Raw genomic sequence first — 17571 nt, forward strand, 5'->3', positions numbered from 1 at the left:
AATTAAAATTTTAATTGATTCAACAATTTTTTTAATTAAAACAAAAATCAATCACAAAAATTAATAGTATCAATTAATTTTGTAATTGATACCATCATTTCTATGATTGAAGACATTTCAATTAAAAAATTAATTGGATCAATTTATTTCATGATTGAATCAGAAATTCTTGTTTTTGTGTGTAAATTGGCTAAAATACGTCTTTTCACTAAGGCTTATATGCTATACTAAATTTGATTTTGTAACCTTTCTCAAATTTAGTAGCACTAGTATAGAGTGTCACAAATGCATCAATCTTAATTAAATAAAGGGTGATACGGTCAAAATTTGGTCAAGGGTGAATCGGTGAAATCGTTTATTTAAAAAATCAAATTAAATTTCTTTTTCAAGTTCAATTAGTTTAAAATTCAGGAAAAATATTCAGTTAGGCTTTCGCTTTTCCAAATCCGAATTGCCGGGCCTCACGCTTGACACCTGTCATCAGATTTTGTACAGCCACCTTGTCCACCTTCTTCGCCGCAGAAAGCCAGTTTGCCTTGAACTGCTGCTCGTCCTTAGCAGCTTTTTTGGTCTTCTTTAGGTTCCGCTTGGCAATAGCCCAGTATTTCTCAATTGGGCGGAGTTCTGGCGTGTTGGGAGGGTTCTTGTCCTTAGGAACCACCTGCACGTTGTTGGCGGCGTACCACTCCATGGCCTTTTTACCGTAATGGCAAGAGGCCAAGTCCGGCCAAAACAGTACGGAACAACCGTGTTTCTTCAGGAAAGGCAGAAGACGTTTATTCAAACACTCTTTCACGTAAATTTCTTGGTTGACAGTCCCGGAAGCTATGAAAATGCTGCTTTTCAAGCCACAGGTACAGATGGCTTGCCAAACCAGATATTTCTTTGCGAACTTTGACAGTTTTATATGCTTGAAAATATCTGCTACCTTTCCCCTTCCTTTTGCCGTATAAAACTCCTGTCCCGGATGCTGCTTGTAGTCGGCTTTGACGTAGGTTTCGTCGTCCATTACCACGCAGTCAAACTTCGTCAGCATCGTCGTGTACAGCCTCCGTGATCGCGCTTTGGCCGTCGTATTTTGTTTATCATCGCGATTTGGAGTCACTACCTTCTTGTAAGTCGATAGTCCGGCTCGTTTTTTGGCTCGATGCACGGTTATAGACGATACACCCAGCTTATTTGCGGCATCTCGAAGAGAGAGGTTAGGGTTTCGCTTGAAACTACCGGCAACTCTCTTTGTCGTCTCAGCGGCTTCCGGTTTTCGATTTCCCCCCGATCCAGACTTCCTGGCTGTTGACAAACGTTCCCCAAACACTTTAATTACATTTGTAACGGTTGATTAGGCAACTTTTAGCGATTTTGCCAGCTTTGCGTGCGAGTAGCTCGGATTTTCGCGATGCGCGAGCAAAATTTTGATACGCTGCTCTTCTTGCTTGGACGGCATTTTGATAACTGAAGAGTGAATTCCAAAATCAAAATAGGAGCAACATTCTACACACACACACCTTCAAAATGAGGGGTGTTCAGGTTTTTTATATGCAAAATTGAAAGAAATACGTCAAGTTTATATTTACCAAATTTTGACCGTATCACCCTTTATAGACCGATATGGACCAATTTTGGCATGGTTGTTAGCGATCATATACTAGCACAATGTAACAAATTTCAACCGAATCGTATGAATTTTGCTCCTCCAAGAGGCTCCGGAGGTCAAATCTGGGGATCGATTTATATGGGGGCTATATGTAATTATGGACCGATATGGATACATTTTTGCACGGTAGTTAGGGACCATATTCTAAATCCACGTACCGTATTTCAACCGGATCGGATGAATTTTTCTCCTCCAAGAAGCTTTGGAGGTCAAACCTGGGAATCGGTTTATATTGGGGCTATATATAATTATGGACCGATGTGGACCAATTTTTGCATGGTTAATAGAGACCATATATTTACACCATGTACCAAATTTCAACCGGATCGGATGAAATTTGCTTCTCTTAGAGGCTCCGCAAGCCAAACCTGGGGATCGGTTTATATTGGGGCTATATATAATTATGGACCGATGTGGACCAATTTTTGCATGGTTGTTAGAGACCATATACCAACACCATGTACCAAATTTCAGCCGAATCGGATGAAATTTGCTTCTCTTTGAGGCTCCGCAAGCCAAATCTGGGGGTCCGTTTATATGAGGGCTATACGTAAACATGGACCGATATGGCCCATTTGCAATACCATCCGACCTACATCAATAACAACTATTTGTGGCAAGGTCGATAGCGTGTTTCGTTCGGAAGTTAGCGTGATTTCAACAGACGACCGGGCATGCTTAGATCGACGTAGAATTTCACCACCACCCATAATATATATACTTTATGGGGTCTCAGAGGAATATTTCGATGTGTTACAAACCGATTGACAATGTTAATATACCCCCCATCCTATGGTGGAGGGTAGGTTAGGTTAGGCTCACTTAGACTATTCAGTCCATTGTGATACCACATTGGTGAACTTCTCTCTTATCACTGAGTGCTGCCCGATTCCATGTTAAGCTCAATGACAAGGGACCTCATTTTTATAGACGAGTCCGAACGGCGTTCCACATTGCAGTGAAACCACTTAGAGAAGCTTTGAAACCCTCAGAAATGTCACCAGCATTACTGAGGTGGGATAATCCACCGCTGAAAAACTTTTTGGTGTTCGGTCGAAGCAGGAATCGAACCCACGACCTTGTGTATGCAAGGCGGGCAGCTAACCATTGCACCATGGTGGAGGGTATAAAAGCTTTGTAGAAGTATGTCAAGACGAGTTACAACCATAATTAGAAATAAAGGACTATGGGCTAAATACTAAGACATTTGATTTTAATGTATTATGCATAAAGTGCAAAACTGTCTTTAGACTTATTTTTATTTTAGTAAATGCATTAGTATAGGTATATAATTTATCTGAATGCACAGTTTTGTTTATCAGGAAATAAAGTAGAAATAAAATAAATTTTGTAGCAGTTGGATTCAATAGACGGTTTTTTATTAAGCAAATAAAGCATAGTCGTAAGTGGTCAACATGCACTCGGTTTTGCTCTCCACTGTATATGTTTAGAAACGTCAGTGAGAGAGAGAGAGAATATAGGAAATGTAAAGATGGCGACGGAAATAGATAATGAACGAGATGTTTCAGCAGTATGAAACAAATGTTTTGAAACTGAAATTAACTATTTGGGCCTTAAAGAGATATGCTTAGGATGAAACATATTATGTTTGCATAGTGTTTGTTTTATTTAGTTATATATAGTTTTTTAAGAACATCTTATAAACTTGTGTTATTTTTTAGAAAAATGACATTTTAATGGCTACTTGAAAACAATTTCAGTGCAATTAAAATACCAAGGCCAATTTTAATATTTGTAGAGTTTACCCTAGCAGAAATGTTTATTTCAATCACATATTAGGCCTGATGTCATTATACCCTCCACCATAGTATATTAACTTTGTCATTCCGTTTGTAACACATCGAAATATTGCTCTAAGACCCCATAAAGTATATATATTCTGGGTCGTGGTGAAATTCTGAGTCGATCTGAGCATGTCCGTCCGTCCGTCCGTCCGTCCGTCCGTCTGTTGAAATCACGCTAACTTCCGAACGAAACAAGCAATCGACTTGAAACTTGGCACAAGTAATTGTTATTGATGTAGGTCGGATGGTATTGCAAATGGGCCATATCGGTCCACTTTTACGTATAGCCCCCATATAAACGGACCCCCAAATTTGGCTTGCGAGGCCGCTAACAGAGGCAAATTTCATCCGATCCGGCTGAAATTTAGTACATGTTGTTAGTATATGGTCTCTAACAACCATGCAAAAATTGGTTCACATCGGTCAATAATTATATATAGCCCCCATATAAACCGATCCCCCGATTTGGCTTGCGAGGCCTCTAAGTGACGCAAATTTCATCCGATCCGGCTGAAATTTGGTACATGGTGTAAGTATCTGGTCTCTAACAACCATGCAAAAATTGGTCCACATCGGTATATAATTATATATAGCCCCCCTATAAACCGATCACCAGATTTGACCTCCGGAGCCTCTTGGAAGACCAAAATTCATCTGATTCAGTTGAAATTTGGTACGTGGTGTTAATATATGGCCTCAAACTCCCATGCAAAAATTGGTCGAAATCGGTCCATAATTATATATAGCCCCCATATAAACCGATCCCCAGATTTGACCTCCGGAGCCCCTTGGAAGAGCAAAACTCATCCGATTCGGTTCAAATTTGGTACGTGGTGGTAGTATATGGTATCCAACAACCATGCAGGAATTGGTTCATATCAGTCCATAATTATATATAGCACCCATATAAACCGATCCCCAGATTTGACCTCCGGTGCCTTTTGGAGAAGCAAAATTTATCCGATCTGGTTGAAATTTTTTACGTGGTAGTAGTATATGATATTTAACAACCATGCCAAAAGTGGTCCATATCAGTCCATAATCACATATAGCCCCCATATAAACCGATCCCGAGATTTGGTTTTGGAGCCTCTTGGAGGAGCAAATTTCATCCGAGTCAGTTGAAATTTGGTACATTGTGCTAGTATATGGCCGTTAACAACCATGCCTAACTAGCTTCATCGGTCTATAGTTATATATAGACCTCAGATCCATATCAATAATTGTATATAGCCCCCATATAAGCGACCCCCATATTTCAATTCTGGCTCCCTACGTACCGTGCAAAAGTCCATATCGATTCGTAATTATTTGTAGACTTACCTACACATACTTTTTTTGTCTAATGTATACCACGTATGGACTAACTCAAAATTTAGAAAACGATTTAAGATACCACAACCCAAGTAATTCGATTGTGGATGACAGTCTTTCGTAGAAGTTTCTACGCAATCCATGGTGGAGGGTACATAAGATTCGGCCTGGCTGAACTTACGGCCGTTTATACTTGTTTTTATTTACAATATAGTTTTACTGCGATCTAATTTATTTGATCAATTATTGCCCATATTGACTTAAAAACAAGAATAATAATCGTTATTATATTTAAAAAAATATATATATATATATATTTATATATATATATATATATATTTGGTAAAAATTCTTTTAAATTATAATTGACCACTTGAATATTCATATTAAATATTTTCATTTCAATATTGATGAAAGATCAGTTTAACATTAAAATGTCCTATAAAATGTTGTTTATTCTCTTGGCTTTGGATAGTTTAACAACTATACAGGTAGGGATATTCCATAAGGGGGAAAAAACAATTTAAAATTCTTTTTTCCCATTAGAGTGCCAGAAAGAATCCAGTCTTGCAAGTAGACAATGTAACTTTTATAGCAATGAATGGCTATTTGAAAAAAGTCAACACTCACTTTCGAAAATCGGGACCAAATCGCTATTCTGTGAATGTTATGTTTGAGTTGGCACGTTCATTGCCACAAGATGTTGATGCTCTCATAACCGTATCGCTTAAAGCGGAAAAAGCTACAAAATCTATAAAATTTATGGAAATGAAATTGAAAGTTTGTGATATTCTAGCCACTCGATTTGATTTACCCGTGACAATGGAACTATTGAAGAGGGTCACAGCTACCACTAATTTGCCCCATAGTTGTCCAATAGAGACGGTAAGAGTTTGAAATAAAATGTTTCCGAAAAAAAATCGATGGATAAAACCAAAGATGGTGGAAAGTCTGCCTTTTGCGAACAAGTAAAGATAATTCTTTGACAGCGCAGGGAAGATTTTCATACATACTCGTATACGATTCAAAATTTGGTGTTATTCAAACAGATAATTTCCAATGGCTCTTTGTCAATAGAGCACTGCCAAAGAATTACCATTTACGCATGCAAAATATGGCAAACTTCTAAGCCTTTGTTTATTTCCATTTGATTCCAATGTATGTTGGTATTTGTTTAGTCTATTATTTTTGTTTTATTATTATTTTTTATTTATTGTAAATTTTATTTAGTTTATTTTTTTCATCATCGAATTTATTATATCCCTATTTATTGCAGAATGTTATCTATAATGTCTCGAATATCGATATTACAAATAATCTATTTCCTCGTTTCACACCACCAATACATTTCAATTTTTCCTTTACCATATTAAATGAGGAAAAAATGATTGCTATTTTCAATGTGAAAGGCTCTAGATTGATGAAATCTTAAATCTCCGGATTTTTTTATTTAAGCAAAATTTATTGTAAAATCAGATTATCGCTTAAATTATTGCAAAAATAAGCAAATATATATGAAAATTATTGTAAAATTATATATTGGAAGAAGAACAAACAAAATATGTATTTATACAGTGAGCGTAATAATAAAGCGTATTTAAGCAATTGTTTCGAAATACTTTATGTTTCATTTTTTTGTGTATAAGATTTTATTATACCCTCCACCATAGGATGGGGGTTTATTAACTTTGTCATTCCGTTTGTAACACATCGAAACATTGCTCTAAGACCCCATAAGGTATATATATATATATATATATATATATATATATATATATATATATATATATATATATATATATATATATATATATATATATTCTGGGTCGTGGTGAAATTCAGAGTCGATCTGAGCATGTCCGTCCGTAGTTGTTATTGATGTAGGTCGGACGGTATTGAAAATGGCCCATATCGGTCCACTTTTACGTATAGCCCCCATATAAACGGACCCCCAAATTTGGCTTGCGAGGCCTCTAAGAGAAGCAAATGTCATCCGATCCGGCTGAAATGTGGTACATGGTGTTAGTATATGGTTAGTATATTGGTCCACATCGGTCCATAATTATATATAGGCCCCATATAAACCGATCCCCCGATTTAGCTTGCGGAGCCTCTAAGAGAAGCAAATTTCATCCGATCCTGCTGAAATTTGGTACATGGTGTTAGTATATGGTCTCTAACAACCATTCAAAACTTGGTCCACATCGGTCCATAATTATATATAGCCCCCATATAAACCGATCCCCAGATTTAGCTTGCGGAGCCTCAAAGAGAAGCAAATTTCATCATATCCAGCTGAAATTTGGTACATGGTGTTACTGTATGGTCTCTAATAACCATGCAAAAATTGGTCCGCATCGGTCCATAATTATATATAGCCCCCATATAAACCGATCCCCAGATTTGACCTCCGGAGCCCCTTGGAGGAGCAAAATTCATCCGATTCAGTTGAAATTTGGTACGTGATGTTAGTATATGGTATCCAACAACCATGCAGGTATTGGTTCATATCAGTCCATAATTATATATAACCCCCATATAAACCTATCCCCAGATTTGACCTCCGGTGCCTTTTGAAGAAGCAAAATTCATCCGATCTGGTTGAAATTTGGCTCGTGGTGGTAGTATATGATATTTAACACCCATGCCAAAATTTGGTCAATATAAACTTGACGTATTTCTTTCAATATTGCATTTAAAAAACCTGAACACCCCTCATTTTGAAGGTGTGTGTGTGTAGAATGTTGCTCCTATTTTGATTTTGGAATTCACTCTTCAGTTGTCAAAATGCCGTCCAAGCAAGAAGAGCAGCGTATCAAAAGTTTGCTCGCGCATCGCGAAAATCCGAGCTACTCGCACGCAAAGCTGGCAAAATCGCTAAAAGTTGCCAAATCAACCGTTACAAATGTAATTAAAGTGTTTGGGGAACGTTTGTCGACAGCCAGGAAGTCTGGATCGGGGGGACATCGAAAACCGGAAGCCGCTGAGACGACAAAGAGAGTTGCCGGTAGTTTCAAGCGAAACCCTAACCTCTCTCTCCGAGATGCCGCAAATAAGCTGGGTGTATCGTCTACAACCGTGCATCGAGCCAAAAAACGAGCCGGACTATCGACTTACAAGAAGGTAGTGACTCCAAATCGCGATGATAAACAAAATACGACGGCCAAAGCGCGATCCCGGAGGCTGTCCACGACGATGCTGACGAAGTTTGACTGCGTGGTAATGGACGACGAAACCTACGTCAAAGCCGACTACAAGCAGCTTCCGGGACAGGAGTTTAATACGGCAAAAGAAAGGGGAAAGGTAGCAGATATTTTCAAGCACATAAAACTGTCAAAGTTCGCAAAAAAATATCTGGTTTGGCAAGCCATCTGTACCTGTGGCTTGAAAAGTAGAATTTTCATAGCTTCCGGGACTGTCAACCAAGAAATTTACGTGAAAGAGTGTTTGAATAAACGTCTGCTGCCTTTCCTGAAGAAACACGGTTGTTCCGTACTGTTTTGGCCGGATTTGGCATCTTGCCATTACGGTAAAAAGGCCATGGAGTGGTACGCCGCCAACAACGTGCAGGTGGTTCCCAAGGACAAGAACCCTCCCAACACGCCAGAACTCCGCCCAATTGAGAAATACTGGGCTATTGTCAAGCGGAATCTAAAGAAGACCAAAAAAACTGCTAAGGACGAGTAGCAGTTCAAGGCAAACTGGCTTTCTGCGGCGAAGAAGGTGGACAAGGTGGCTGTACAAAATCTGATGGCAGGTGTCAAGCGTGAGGCCCGGCAATTCGGATTTGGAAAAGCAAAAGCCTAACTGAATATTTTTCCTGAGTTTTATACTAATTGAACTTGAAAAAGAAATTTAATTTGATTTTTTTAATAAACGATTTCACCAATTTACACGAGTTTTCCCTTGACCAAATTTTGACCGTATCACCCTTTATATACCACGTATGTTCTAACTCACAATTTAGAAAACGATTTAAGATACCACAACCCAAGTAATTCGATTCTGGATCACAGTCTTTCGTAGAAGTTTCTACGCTATCCATGATGGAGGGTACATAAGATTCGGCCTGGCCGAACTTACGGCCATATATACTTGTTAAAAAATTGATCTTCTTATTTAATTGAAATGTGTTAGGAGAATTCTGACATAGTTGGTCAGGGATTTTAACCTATCGCCAATATATGGAAAGATTATGCTCATATACAAAATAGTCTCGCAATGAAATTAAAATTCCCAGGGTTATTGTTGCTGTTACAGTCCTTGGGTAGTGAAGTAGTGTCAGGTCTGTTGGTTTCGCAGAACACGAAACGAGGTGCCTCGTAACGTGAGGCGAACGTTCACAATTCGGACAAACATCTTGAATTACTGGCCGGACCGGACTTCACTCGTTATCGCTGACAGGTGTTGGTCCTTCAACCACTGGCAGGAAGATATTGTCGCTTGAACCGCTGTTGTGTGCATGGTCTCCATCGCCGCCTTATTCCCTTGAATTTAGTTATTTTCTGAAGGACTTGGTTCCTACAGATGGTGCCCTCATGGTTTGGGTGGTTTGCCCCTCAGCACTTTATCAGTTGATCATCGGTGAGGAGGTCACAGTGTTGCCTCACCGAAAGCTGCAGATGCTGTTCTGGTGTCTTGGAGTGACGGCCAGTGACAACTCATAGCACAATATTCTGCACCGTTTGAAGATTATGCAGTAAGTTTAAACTGTGGCCATATAATCGATTAGGGAATGACCAATAGATTCATAGGTCTTTTGAATTTTCTCTTTATCTTCCCGCCAAGCGATACCAGACAATGTTTTCAGGTTTTTGTTCAACGTGTTTAGCAACCATTTCCGCATGTTTTCCAAAGAGGAACATCACACTAAGAACCTTGGGGTTCTTGTATGTGGGAATACTCTGGTTACAAATGTGGAAATTAAGCTCTTGCTTCACCTCTTTACTCCACGATGTAAAAATGGCTTCCGTCGATTTAGGGGCAGAAAAATTCAGATTCCTGTTCATAAGGTTAGGTTAGGTGGCAGCCCGATGTATCAGGCTCACTTAGACTATTCAGTCCATTGTGATACCACATTGGTGAACTTCTCTCTTATCACTGAGTGCTGGCCGATTCCATGCTAAGCTCAATGACAAGGGACCTCCTTTTTATAGCCGAGTCCGAACGGCGTTCCACATTGCAGTGAAACCACTTAGAGAAGCTTTGAAACCCTCAGAAATGTCACCAGCATTACTGAAGTGGGATAATCCACCGCTGAAAAACTTTTTGGTGTTCGGTCGAAGCAGGAATCGAACCCACGACCTTGTGTATGCAAGGCGGGCATGCTAACCATTGCACCACGGTGGCTCCCCTGTTCATAAGGAAAACCTAAGTGCAGGGAGGTAGTGATCAATATTCAGCTAGATTCATGTGGATATCTAACTGTTATAAAGATATGGATATCAAGTTCTTGGTTCACTTCTTTGGTCCACGATGTAAAAATGGCTTTAAGGGCAGAAAGTTTCAGAAACTTGTTGCTAATTACAGAAAAATAGTCAATAATCCTTACGACATTTGATGGCTCAAGCATATGTATGTTAACTCTGGAATAGTCGTCCGCTTAGGTTATCAGATGAACATCTGTTGCTTGAGGACGAGCCACGTAAAAGTTAAAAAGTAAGGGGGCAGAGGGCACCACCTTGAGGTATGACTTGTTCGATCCTCTTGGGCGAATATGTTTTTCCTCTAGAAATGTCTGCCATGCTAACCATGTCTTAAGATTATTGGGGAGGGAAGTTTCCATAATATCTCTAAATGTGATTCACTGTATCAAACGCATTAGATAGGTCCAATGCTACAACAATTCCCGCGGACTCTTGTTGCTGTTGTTGTACTGAGTTTTTTTTCGTTATTACGAATATTTGGTTAAACACTGAAACATTTCGTAGTATTAACGAACCTTTTCATTGTCTTTATGAAAATTTTCAAAAATATCGTTGGCTCATATTTAATGGAATTGGAAATGGAAAAATTTTCTTTGTGTATAAAATTGTTTGCTTAATTTAACCTAATTGAGAATGTCAGTGATGAGCATGATTAGCATCCTAACATTGCTAGAGTGACTAGAATTGTAAGCGGCATTCAATGCGTAAGCGTGATTCTAATCATGAGCGAGTTTTCGCGAAAATATTTGCTCACGCACCCTGAATAGATTATTTTCGTGGCTCAAGCATGATATTTGATGTGTTGATTACGCTCACTCATGCAAACTCAAGCTGTTGGCATCAACTACGACAATTTCGTGTTACGGGCGTACCTGTAAAACAAAACTGAATTAGCCAATAAAATATGGTCCCAAATGCTTTCGAAATGTCATTATGATTAATTGTTTTCTCTTCAAATCAATTACTGTAACCATTAGAACGTATAATTGCTTAATCACATGTTATCGATTTTGCCACTAACTAAGCAATCACTTTTTTATTGCGTGTTCATATCCGAAGCAAAATGTTGTTCAAATCGGTCGCTTTTTGGCTTATATTTTATTCGTTTCATCTCACAACTGAGGTTTGTATAATGAATTATATATATTCCTATCGATTCTATCCCCCATAGTCCGATATTCGGAATCGCAATCGCAAGAATTTATTTTTTTTGTAACGAAAAAATAGAGATACTCGCGGACTCCAATACAATTCTACAAATGACCGAGGATTAAGTTTAAAAGTTTCGGGTTTAAGAAATTATGACCAAGCACAAATTTTGCGATATGCCATTCCGAATTTCGAAACATGGGGTTGTATAAAAGTCATCTCTTTGCAGGCGGCCCAACGTCGATTCGACTTGAAAATTTACAAATATCAGTGCCTAAATATCACAAGTCGGGTAAAGATTTTCAAATGTGACTTTAACATGCCAGCTCAAAATCAATATCTTTTCAATAAACGTCTTATGATCGATCGTGATATTAATAATAATTTTAAAATACGGATAGTGATACGTGCCTTACCCCAAAATGGTAAAAAGACTATACAATTTTTGGATATAACATTAAATGTTTGTAAGGTATTTGGTGGCTCAGTTGAGAATGCTCTGCTACAGACTCTGCTAAATGAATTGCGAAGAACCAGTGATATTCTAAAACGTTGTCCATTCAAAGCGGTAAGAGGCTTAGTTATATTTCTCATCAGGGATTTAGTTAGTAGATTAATTTTGTTGTTATTTTTTTTGTTATATTCTTTCAGAATGTATTATATAACATGGGGAATTTTTCATTAACTGATAAGTTTTTTCCTTTATATACGCCATTTATAAATTTCACCTACAGAATGGAGTATCTAGAGGGAAAAGTCTTATTTGCTGTTTCCACAGTATTTGGAGGAATAACTCCTGCAACGTAGAAGACTTTCTTCAATTACTTATGGAATATGAGTAAACATTTATGTTTCACCAGAACTTGGAAATAAAATCTATATGAACATTAAAAAATGTATGATTATAATTTAATTAAAGGTTGGTTGATATGCAATGTAGCAAAGTAAGGCGCTAAATATTGAAATTTATTTTAAATGTTTTTTTCTTAATTCCTTTGTTCAAAATATGACATCAAATTTTCGAATCAGTTTAGATTTCCATTGGCTACTTGGCTACTTTTTGGCTCGAATAATGATCTTCAAACAGCCGACAAATTGAAATTGGATTAAATTCTGGGATGTTCCCGACTTTAATCCAATTATTATTATTTTTCTTAGAAGAAATCCACATCCACATATTCAACTCACTCGGATGAAATTTGCTCCTCCAAGAGGCTCCAAAACCAAATCTCGGGATCGGTTTATATGGGGGCTATAAATGATTATGGACTGATATGGACCACTTTTGGCATGGTTGTTAAATATCATATACTACCACCACGTACAAAATTTCAACCAGATCGGATGAATTTTGCTTCTCCAAAAGGCACCGAAGGTCAAATCTGGCGATCGGTTTATATGGGAGCTATATATAATTATGGACTGATAGGAACCAATTCCTGCATGGATACCATATACTAACATCACGTAGGATACCATATACTAACATCACGTAGCAAATTTCAACTGAATCAGATGAATTTTGGTCTTCAAAGAGGCTCCGGAGGTCAAATCTGGTGATCAGTTTATATGGGGGTATATATAATTATGGACCGATATGGACCAATTTTAGCATGGGTGTTTGAGGTCATATATTAACATCACGTACCAAATTTCAAGTGAATCAGATGAATGTTGGTCTTCCAAGAGGCTCCGGAGGTCAAATCTGGTGATCGGTTTATATGGGGGCTATATATAATTATGAGCCGATGTGGACCAATTTTTGCATGTTTGTTAGAGACCATATACTAACACCATGTACCAAATTTCAGCCGGATCGGATGACATTTGCTTCTCTTAGAGGCCTCGCAAGCCAAATTTGGGGGTCCGTTTATATGGGGGCTATGCGTAAAAGTGGACCGATATGGCCCATTTGCAATACCATCCGACCTACATCAATAACAACTACTTGTGCCAAGTTTTAAGTCCATAGCTTGTTTCGTTCGGAAGTTAGCGTGATTTTCACAGACGGACGAACGGACGGACATGCTCAGATCGACTCGGAATTTCACCACGACCCAGAATAAATATACTTTATGGGGTCTTAGATCAATATTTCGATGTGTTACAAACGGAATGACAAAGTTAATATACCCCCCATCCTATGGTTGAGGGTATAATAAATTTTTACTATTTGCGATTCCGAATATCGGAACATGGCGGAATATTATATTTTTTTCGGAAAAAATTTGTTTACAGTATCTTTGATTTTATTGAATTTATATAATAAAATATATTCGGTCAATCTATCCAATTCATTGAAAAATAATTACCAAGAAAGAAACTTCAACTTGTAATTTGTTTAACATAAATATTCAATAATTCTAAATACATAACTTACTCTGCACGAAAGTGGCTCTGTGATGTTTTGGCCCATGCTCATCGAAGCTCCATCTTGAGGTGTGATGTCAGTTCCTTTCCTTCTTTGGTACTAACTCCTATATCACTCTATTCCACCCATTTGAAGAGAGACCACGAACGTCAAAGACGAACTGCATAGCTGATATGGATAATCACAAAGGTGACCAGGTGAACCTTGCTATGCAAACAGCCACTTTGGTATTTTCTTAGTGACAACCTTACATTCCAAAGTGCCTTAAGGCATTGAGATCTGGAGAGTTTAGTGACCATTATGCGATTGAAAAAAAAAAACGAGTAATCTCCTTTTTAAGCAATTCTTGGTCCTGTTGGAAAGTCCATGGCCTGTAGGCGAAATGTTTGTTTGGCCAAGGCTTCAATACTGTTTTTAGGACATTTTGTCGATAATTATTCCCATTGTCGATGGACACAAGCAGGGACCATTGGTCGCCATTATCATTGGCGACGTTTGAGTTCTGTTGGCCAATCAAAGGTGTAAATTTTCAGCTGATCTCTTTGTGGCAAGTAACCGCGATCATTTTGTTGGTTGACAGTTTGATGCTAGTCCGATTTTATTTCAAAATTAATTCTGGAATGAAGAAAAAAAATGTATTTGAACAAACTAAAAAAATACGTATAACGAATAAGCAGATATCTCAATATTTAGAAGATCATAAGCTATTAAGCGAATATCAATCTGGATCTAGAAAGAAGAGAAATTGCATCACAGCTCTTACTGAAGTTGTTGAGTATATACGGGAACAGCTTGGTGATAACATGGTAACGTATTTAGTGTTTCTTGACCATAGCAAGGCATTTTATACGGCAAATCAAAATATATTGCTATCTAAACTTCACAATTTTTTCTACTTTTCCAAAAAAAAAATCATTTCTTCGTATCTAAGATTCCATTCACAAATCGTAGTTATAAACAACAACAGTTCAATTCCTAAAAACATATCCAGAGGTGTTGCTCAAGGATCCATTCTTGGTCAACATTTTTCAGCATGTACATCAATGACTTGGCTGATGTTCCATTTACTTGTAACCTGCCATGTACAAGTATACTCTAGCACGGGAGCCACCGTGGTGCAATGTTTAGCATGCCCGCCTTGCATACACAAGGTCGTGGGTTCGATTCCTGCTACGACCGAACACCAAAAAGTTTTTCAGCGGTGGATTATCCCACCTCAGTAATGCTGGTGACATTTCTGAGGGTTTCAAAGCTTCTCTAAGTGGTTTCACTGCAATGTGGAACGCCGTTCGGACTCGGCTATAAAAAGGAGGTCCCTTGTCATTGAGCTTAACATGGAATCGGGCAGCACTCAGTGATAAGAGAGCAGTTCACCAATGTGGTATCACAATGGACTGAATAGTCTATGTGAGCCTGATACTTCGGGCTGCCACCTAACCTAACCTAGAATGAATATATCAGATGCCGATACATGTATCCAATATATAAATAAAAGAAATTCAAAACTGGATCCAAGATAATGGATTGCAACCAATTTCGTCAAAAACAAAATATCTTGTCATATCGAGAAATAACAAGGCCGAATCTTATGTACCCTCCACCATGGATTGCATAGAAACTTGTACCAAAGACTGTCATCCACAATCGAATTACTTGGGTTGCGGTAACACCTGCCGATAACAAGATATCTTAAAACTTCTTAACACCGTTTTCTCAATTGTAAGTTAGTTCATACGGGGTATATGTTAAACAAAAATAAAAAAGGCCGATTAAATACATATATAATTCAGTTTGACAAAGATTTCTATAGCAATAAAATTTTGACAAAATTTTCTATAGAAATAAAATGGTGACAAAATTTTCTATAGTAATAAAATGTTGCCAAAATTCTATAGTAATACAATTTTGAAAAAAAAAATTATCTATAGTAATAAAATTTGGACAAAATTTTCTATAGAAATAAAATGTTGACAACTTTTTCTATAGTAATAAAATTTTGACAAAATTTTCTATAGTAATAAAATTTTGGCAAAATTTTCTATAGTAATAAAATGTTGACAAAATTTTCTATAGTAATAAAATTTACACAAAATTTTCTGTAGTAATAAAATTTGGACAAAATTTTCTATAGAAATAAAATGTTGACAACTTTTTCTATAGTAATAAAATTTTGACAAAATTTTCTATAGTAATAAAATTTTGGCAAAATTTTCTATAGTAATAAAATGTTGACAAAATTTTCTATAGTAATAAAATTTAGACAAAATTTTCTGTAGTAATAAAATTTGGACAAAATTTTCTATAGAAATAAAATGTTGACAACTTTTTCTATAGTAATAAAATTTTGACAAAATTTTCTATAGTAATAAAATTTTGGCAAAATTTTCTATAGTAATAAAATGTTGACAAAATTTTCTATAGTAATAAAATTTAGACAAAATTTTCTGTAGTAATAAAATTTTGACAAAATTTTCTATAGAAATAAAATGGTGACCAAATTTTCTATAGTAATAAAATTTTGAAAAAAAAAATTATCTATAGTAATAAAATTTTGACAAAATTTTCTATAGAAATAAAATGTTGACAACTTTTTCTATAGTAATAAAATTTTGACAAAATTTTCTATAGTAATAAAATTTTGGCAAAATTTTCTATAGTAATAAAATGTTGACAAAATTTTCTATAGTAATAAAATTTAGACAAAATTTTCTGTAGTAATAAAATTTTGAAAAAAAAAAATTATCTATAGTAATAAAATTTTGACAAAATTTTCTATAGAAATAAAATGGTGACAAAATTTTCTATAGTAATAAAATTTTGACAAAATTTTCTATAGTACTAAAATGTTGACAAAATTTTCTATAGTAATAAAATTTTGACAAAATTTTCTATAGTAATAAAATTTAGACAAAATTTTCTGTAGTAATAAAATTTTGACAAAATTTTCTATAGAAATAAAATGGTGACAAAATTTTCTATAGTAATAAAATTTTGACAAAATTTTCTGTATTAATAAAATTTTGACAAAAATTTCTATAGAAATAAAATGGTGACAAAATTTTCTATAGTAATAAAATTTTGACATAATTTTCTATAGTAATAAAATGTTGACAAAATTTTCTATAGAAATAAAATTTTGGTAGATTATTTTTGGGCATCGGTATATATAACTATAGACCGATATGGACCAATTTTGGCATGGTAGTTAGCGGCCATATACTAGCGCAATGTATCAAATTTCACCACTTACCAAATTTCAACCGGATCGGATGAATTTTTACTCCTCCAAGAGCTCCGGAGGTCACATCTGGGGATCGGTTTAAATGGGGGCTACATATAATTATGGTCCGATATGGACCATTTCCTGCATAGTTGGTAGAGACCATATACTAACACCACGTACCAAATTTTAACCGAATCGGATGAATTTTGCTCATCCATGGGGCTCCGGAGGTCAAATCTGGGGATCGGTTTATATGGGGGCTATATATAATTATGGACCAATGTGGACCAATTTTTGCATGGTTGTTAGAGACCGTATACTAACACCATGTACCAAATTTCAACCGGATCGGATGAATTTTGCTCCTCCAAGAGGCTCAGCAAGCCAAATCTGAGCGTCGGTTTATATGGGGGCTATACGTAAAAGTGGTCCGATACGGGCCATTTGCAATACCATCCGACCTACATCAATAACAACTACTTATGCCAAGTTTCAAGTTGATGTCTTGTTTCGTTCGGAAGTTAGCGTGATTTCAACAGACGGACGGACATGCTTAGATCGACTCAGAATTTCACCACGACCCAGAATATATATATATATATATATATATATATATATATACTTTATGG

This window comes from Haematobia irritans, chromosome 5, assembly GCF_050003625.1.
Source record: "Haematobia irritans isolate KBUSLIRL chromosome 5, ASM5000362v1, whole genome shotgun sequence".
Taxonomy (NCBI): domain Eukaryota; kingdom Metazoa; phylum Arthropoda; class Insecta; order Diptera; family Muscidae; genus Haematobia; species Haematobia irritans.